A 6,960-nucleotide genomic window follows, 5' to 3' on the forward strand; every position below is an offset into this window, starting at 1 on the left:
ATATATTTTAATAATTTTTTATTTAAATTTATGTCATTTTAAGTGATTAATAAAATTATTATTTTTTGTCTTTTTTTATAATTTAAAACTTAAATAAAATTTAAAAATTTGAAAAAAAAATTTAAAAAAAAAGAAAAAACCCGGGCCGGCCCGGATGGACAGGCCTAAAGATACATAATAAATAATAATTTCTAATGCCAAATATTCGAGGTGACTCTTCGTTCACATTAAAGCACACAACAAAAGTAAACATGCACAAACTGTGTCGGCGATCAACCGAAACAGGCAGAAACCCTTCACAGGTTTTTGTCTACTTTAAAACAAATCTAGAAGTAACATCATTATTTTTCAAGCATAATATTACTGATATCAATATATATAAAACAACATGAAACGAGATATTAGCATGTAAATATATCATCAAAACCCTAAACATTTATATACACATGTTTAAACATTTTAAAAGCAAAAACTTGTGATTTAATTCATGATTAATAAATTTCAGATCTGAAATTTGTCAAGGTTACTGTTGTAATCAATTAGAAAATTATGATAATGTATTCTCACTTCATAAGTTATAAAGATCTATCTTTTACACACTAAAAATACGTTTTAGGCTCGAAAAATCTGAATAAAACTTAATAAAACGTGCAAATAAAAGGGTGCAAAATGGGACGAGATGTTACTCATCTCAGATGCTGAAAAACTCCTGCCACGTGAAAGAGAGCCAATCCCCTTCGCTGCACTGCACAAAACCCGCTGAAAAATCCTCCAAAATCCCTCAAAATCGCCAAAGAAAAGAACTAGGGTTTGAGAGAGGGGAAAATGGGCTACTAGGGTTTGGAACACAAGAGAAAAGAGGTGTTTTTCATATTTAAACATGTGTATATATGACAGCAAACCCGAAAAACTACAGCCCAAAACCCAAAACCCGAAACTGGAAAACCCAGTCTGACTAGAAACATACTCTTCAGTATTTTGGATGTAACCTTTGCATCCGACCTCGGAATAAGGTGATTAAAGATTTTTTGGAAAGCTGCTGAAGATATCTACAACTTTGGGTTTTTAAGTTTTTCCATATTCATAACGTATCAGTGTGTAAAATACAAAATCTCTCCACTGGTCATAAATTTTAAGATTTATACATCGAGCATGATTTGTGTATTTGCTCTTATATATATATATATATATACATTGAATTAATCTCAAATTAATTCCTAGCATATTCAAACATTGTAATATATTATTTATAAATATATAACATATTTATTATTATTTATCACAAAATATTCAAATTTTTGGGGTTTTACATTCTCCCCCCTTAAAAGAATTTCGTCCTCGAAGTTCTGAAATCATACTTAACTGAAAGATAGTATTAGAAAGTATGTCGAGGGTAAAATCCAACCCGCACATACACCTCTCGTAATATTAAACTCTTGATAAGCATATAGGGATATTTATACTTAACAATCTAGAATGACTATATTCCCACTTAACCCTTAATCAAATGGAACTAGTACGTCGGGCGAAAAATTCAAACAAGGAACCCCCCATATATATACCATATGTTCCAAAAGATTAAGAATTAAGCGGAAATATCCTCATTCTAGCGTTAAATCTAAATATAATCATACAAATAATCACACACATAAATCAATCCACTTCCTCAATAGGTGTAGGTAGTCGCGTTGCATAACATCTTCGCACTCCCGAGAATCATCCTCGATGTCTACACGTAACCATCTAAAATATAAATACCCCTACTTAACCCCTAACTAAATGGAACAAGTACATCGAGCGAAAAATCCAAACAAGGAACCCCTCATATATATATCATGTGTTCCGAGTATTTAGGAGTTAAGTGTTAATACCCTCATTTTAGTGTTAAGTATAAACATCACCATACATGTAATCCATAAGTCATATATAAGTCATAAAAAATTTTAATTTACCTGTTCAAATATGTGTGGGTAGTCGCGATGCATGTCCTCTTCGCGTTCTCAAGAAATCTCCTCAACGCCTCTTCGGTTCCACTAAACTTTTACCAAATGAATTACCTTGTTTCTAAGTCTCTTGTCCTCTCTGGCAAGTATACCAACTAAAATCTCAATAGTAGTCAAATCATCCTGAATCTCAATCTCTGGTACAACCAACACTGGCTGTTGCTCCTCATCATGTAAGTGCTTCTTGAGCATAGAAACATGAAATACATTGTGTATACTAGACATCGATGTTGGAAGATCTAGTTTGTATGACACGGCTCCAATGCGCTCCAAAATCTGAAAAGGTCCAATATACCTCGGTGCAAGCTTTCCCCGCCTTCCGAATCATTGAACGCTTTTCATGGGCGATACCTTCAGCATAACTGAATCTCCAACCTGAAACTCCAAAGATCTTCGTCTCTTATCTCCATAGCTCTTTTGCCGACTCTGAGCGGCTAGAATCCGCTCTCTGATCAATGCTACATTTTCAATGGTCTGCCTCACAAGCTCTGGCTCAAGCATCAAGCTATCCTCCGGTTCTGCCCAACATATCGGTGATCTACAAGGTCTCTCGTACAATGCTTCGTACGGGGCTATACCGATTGTCGCTTGATAACTATTGTTATAAGCAAACTCTATCAGTGGAATATGATCCTCCCAGCTACCCTGAAATTCAATGACACAAGCCCGCAACATGTCTTCCAACACCTGATTTACTCTCTGCATTTGACCATCCGTCTCTAGGTGGAATATACTGCTGTATGATAGTCTGCTGCTAAAAGAATCCTAGAAACTCCTCCAGAAGTGTGAAGTAAACACTGAACCTCGATCTGATACAATCATGTCCAGAACTCCATGAAGTCGAACTATCTCCCAAACAAATATCCTCGCATATGTCTCATCTTTGTATATAGTCTTCACTGGAACAAAATGTGCTGACTTCATCAAGCAGTTCACTATCACCCAAACAGAATCATTCCCCTTCCTCGACTTCGGCAAACCTACAATGAAGTCTATAGAAATATTCACCCACTTTCACTCTGGGATGGGTAAAGGCTGAAGTGTTCCTGGCGGCCTCTGATGTTCTGCCTTCACCTGTTGACAGGTAAAACACTTACCCATATACTCTGTAATCTCTCTATGCATACCACTCCACCAGAAGTGTCTCTTCAGGTCCTTGTACATCTTAGTGGTCCCTGAATGTACTGTGTACCGAGTACGATATGCTTCATCAAATAACTCCCTCTTTAGCTCGGCACTGGATGGCATAACCAGCTTACCCTTCATCTGAAGACCTCCATCTGCTCTAATGGTCCAATCAGCCTTAGGCTCTTTGGTAATCTCCTCCTTTCGGATTTGAATCCAAGAGTATTCCAGCTAAGCTCTGACAACTCTGATACTCCAAGATGACTGCACTGACACAGCTCCCAAAAATGCACTGGTTCCACAAATCTCGGGTCTAAAATCAAACTGGCTAAGAGTAAGAAGATCTCGATACAATGAGCATCTCAAAGCCGAAACCCAATGTCGACGCTTCCTACTTAAAGCATCTGCTACGACGTTCGCCTTCCCCGGATGATACTGAATCGCGAACTCGTAATCCTTGATAAGCTACGACGTTCGCCTTCCCCGGATGATACTGAATCGCGAACTCGTAATCCTTGATAAACTCAATCCACATCCTCTGTCTCTGGTTGAGCTCCTTCTGAGAGAAAAGATACTTTAGACTCTGATGGTCTGTGAACAATTCAAACTACACTCCATACAAGTAGTGCCTCCATGACTTCAGTGCAAATACTACTGCTGCTAACTCCAAGTCATTAGTGGGATAGTTCTGCTCATGTACCCTCAACTGTCGTGAGATATATGCTACCACCCTTTGAGTCTGCATCAAGACGCCTCCTAAACCTGCTAATGATGCATATGTGTAGACCGCAAATATCCTGTCGCTGCTCGGAATAGTCAAAACTGGCGTTGTAGTCAACTTACTCTTCAAGGTATCAAAGGCCTTCTAGCACTCCACGCTCCAAATAAACTGTACACCCTTCTTCGTAAGGCGTGTAAGCGGTGTTAAAATCTTCGAGAAGTCCTGGATGAACTTCCTATAATAGTCAGCTAAACCCAAAAAGCTACGAATCTCTGTCACCGTCTTTGGTGGTTCCCAATCAAGAACTGCTATAACCTTAGCCAAATCTACTGTTATGCCCTCTTTACTGATGACGTGGCCGAGAAATATGACTTCTGAAAGCCAAAATTCGCACTTGCTGAACTTGGCATATAACTGATGCTCTCGCAGGGTCTGCAAATCTAATCGTAGATGCTGCTCATGATCTGCCTCCGATCTTGAATAAATGAGGATGTCGTCAATAAAAACAATCACAAACTGGTCCAAGAAGGGACAGAAAACCCGGTTCATCAAATCCATGAATACTGCGGGTGCATTGGTTAACCCAAATGGCATGACCATGAACTCGAAGGATCCATATCAAGTCAGAAAAGCGGTCTTGGGAATATCCATCTCCCGAACCCATAACTAATGATAACCAGAACGAAGATCAATCTTCGAGAAATACTACGCTCCCTGCAACTGGTCGAATAAGTCCTCAATCCTAGGTAATGGGTACCTATTCTGGATAGTGACCTTGTTCAACTCTCTATAATCAATACACAAACGCATACTGCCATCCTTCTTATTCACTAAGAGAACCGGCGCTCCCCATGGAGACTGACTCCGACGAATAAAACCTGAGCTAATAACTCGTCCAACTGGGTCTGAAGCTCCCTCATCTCAGCTGGTGCCATGCGATAGGGTGCGCGGGATATCGGGGCTGTGTCCGGCTACAACTCAATACAAAACTCAACCTCTCTCACAGGAGGTAACCCAGGTATGTCCTGAAAGACATCCTGATACTCTGAGACAACTCTAGTCTCCAATAAATCAATACTCTGAGCCTGTCGCATCACCTCCTCGATGTACGCTAGAAACGACTCCGCAAAACGGTTGCCCTAAGAGATGGCTACAATCATTTCAGACCCATCGGACGCTCGCAAATTGACCGTTTTCGCAAAGCAGTCAATACTAACATGGTAGGATGATAACCAATCCATACTAAGGATAACATCAAACTCGGACATATGCAACCCTATCAAATTGACAACGAACTCTGACTCGTCTAAACTGATGGTACACCTCCTACAAACGCTCTCCAGAAGCGATACCTCACCTAAAGGGGTGGAAACTGATAAAGGGGTGTCTAGAGGCTGAACTATGAGCTAGAGTCTAGACATAAATGTAGGCGTCTAAAAATGCCTATAGGTATCCACACACAGCTCGAGACAGAGAGAAGGTGATGAACGTCATTATCTAAGTCTAAGGGGATTATCTGATGCCGTCGAACACATGAAGCGAAACGGCAAACCGAATGGCATGTGCGCTCATCGGCCACCTCCAAAGGGCCTGTGCACTCATCAGCCACCTCCAAGTGTCCCGCACGCTCACCGCCCATCAAATTGGTGAACTAAGTGGCCTGCATGCCCGTCGGCCACCGTTAAGATGTCCATGCGTTCACAAAATGAATCGGGGAAGCATACAAGTCAATGAAACGACGAAATACGCGTAACGACAAAACAAGTCGAAACCCGAAAAACAGATAAAGCCCCTGGCGGCCGAGTCGTGCCAAAGCCGAACTAGCCAACCGTGGGCTCACGGCCACGGGCCGCAGCCACACAAATGGTGGCTCGGCGACCGACTGCCACCAAATGTCGCCGGCGCACCAAATGGTGGGCTCAGGTCAAGGCCAAGCCATCATTTGGTGGCTCGCCAGGGCCGAGCCACCATTTGGTGGCCTGGTCAGGCCGAGCCACCAGGTGACTGTTTGGCCAGATCTGATCTAAAACGTGATTTTTTTCGGTTTTGACAGATTCTCACGGGATTTGTTGGTTCCTGAATGTCCCAACTGATCTGATACTATGGTTAATCAATTCTTAATTGAAGATAAGGAGGAGTCCCTCGTTCTTATCCAAATACCCGCTTCTGAAGCTTATAAATACGAGCTCGGGTGCTCAGTTCTCAGGGCTGGACATCAAGAGGGTGAAACGCTGCCGAATTGGAGAGTGGAACCATGAATTTCAGCAAGGGTTAGCAGATCTTGGCGATCTCCAGTGCATAAAGAGTGGAGTTCGAGAGATTTGAGACCCGTCCCCTATTCCTCGGGATTTATGCTTAGTCTTAAATCTCGAGAAGAGCCGTGATCTCGCTTGGTCGAGATCATCTTTGTAGCAATTACTTCCTTCGTGAAGTAAGAGCTTTGATTCCATAATCTGTCAACCGGATCTGATCCGTGGCGGTCTACGGATATTAACGTCCCCGGCACAGGCAAAGATCCCACGCAAGCAGCGGGTGATAAACGTCCGTTGCGCTATTTGACAAGAGTCGTATCTTTTGTATTTTCATTGTATAAGAAGATCTTATAAAAAGATCAACTTTTTTATTTGAGTTTATTGTAAACGGTTAAAGTTGTAATAGATTCAATCACAATGAAAACAGCGATTTTTGACCAAAACAAGCTGGCGACCACAGTGGGAGCCAACAGCTTCGCTGCCGAAGCCGTCGTGCCGCAACCACGGATCCAGATCCCGATTGAAGAAGTGGTCGAGTACGAATTCAACCAACTGAAGTTTGAGGAGTATCTGTCATCCTCCTCCTCCAGATCCTCTGCTCCTCGCAAGCGCAGGAAAATCAAAACGCCCGTTGCTGCGATAGCTGCACCTTGCAACGCCCCTCCAGCCTCCAATGAAGCCGGATCTACAGATCTGGACTCCTCCTCAATCAAGGAGATAACCGCTGTAGCCGCGCCAACTTTATCGAAGAGGGCACACCAAAGGCAGTGCTAACGACTTGCGCGCAAATTTGCTAAGGCTTTGGAGCCTGTTGACGGGATTGGCTATGAGGCGGATCTGAAACGCAGAAGGCACCAAG

Source organism: Asparagus officinalis, chromosome 2 (genome assembly GCF_001876935.1).
Source record: "Asparagus officinalis chromosome 2, Aspof.V1, whole genome shotgun sequence".
Lineage (NCBI taxonomy): Eukaryota > Viridiplantae > Streptophyta > Magnoliopsida > Asparagales > Asparagaceae > Asparagus > Asparagus officinalis.